Source organism: Gavialis gangeticus, unplaced genomic scaffold (assembly GCF_001723915.1).
Source record: "Gavialis gangeticus isolate Ggan-Ray unplaced genomic scaffold, GavGan_comp1, whole genome shotgun sequence".
NCBI lineage: Eukaryota > Metazoa > Chordata > Crocodylia > Gavialidae > Gavialis > Gavialis gangeticus.
In genome coordinates this window covers 66826615-66827327 of record NW_017729031.1, presented here as the reverse complement: position 1 = coordinate 66827327, position 713 = coordinate 66826615, and positions in this window count along the sequence as shown.

The window sequence follows — 713 nt, the reverse complement described above, 5'->3', positions numbered from 1 at the left end:
AATGCTGAGGAAGATGGTATCAAAATCCTTGCTAAAATCAAGGTACACCACATCCACCAGTCTCCCTGCATCCACAGAGCCAGTCATCTCATCCTAGAAGGCAATCAGGTTGAACGGGCATGACTTGTCCTTGGTGAATTCTTTAAAGTACAACCAGTTCTCCTGGACTCCTCTCCCCCTCAGTATGGCTTCCCAGGGATCCTGCCCACGAGTATCCTGCATGAGTTGAAGCCTGCTTTTCTGAAGTTCAGTGTCCTTACTCTGCTGCTCTCCATCCTTACTTTCCTCAGGATCCTGAACTCTATCTTCTTGTGGTCACTGCTCCCCAAGTCATCATCCACTACTACATTCCCCACCAATTCATTCTAGTTTGTGAACAGCAGATCGAGAAGATTATAGCCCCTAATTGACTGCTCCAGCACTTGCACCAGGAAGTAGTCCTCAGTACTCTCCAGATTGCCTGAGTAATGTTGTATTGGCCTCCCAGCAGAGGTCAGGGTGATTGAAGTCCCCCATTAAAACCAGGGCTTGTGATCAGGAAACTTCTGCTACCTGTTTGAAGAAAGCTTCATCCACAACTTCATCTTGGTCTGGTGGTCTATAGCAGACCCCCACTACGGTATCACCCTTGTTGAGCTCCCCCTGACCCTAACCCAGGGACTCTCAAAAGACATATCTCCAGTTTCATACTGGAGCTCTGAGCAATCATATAG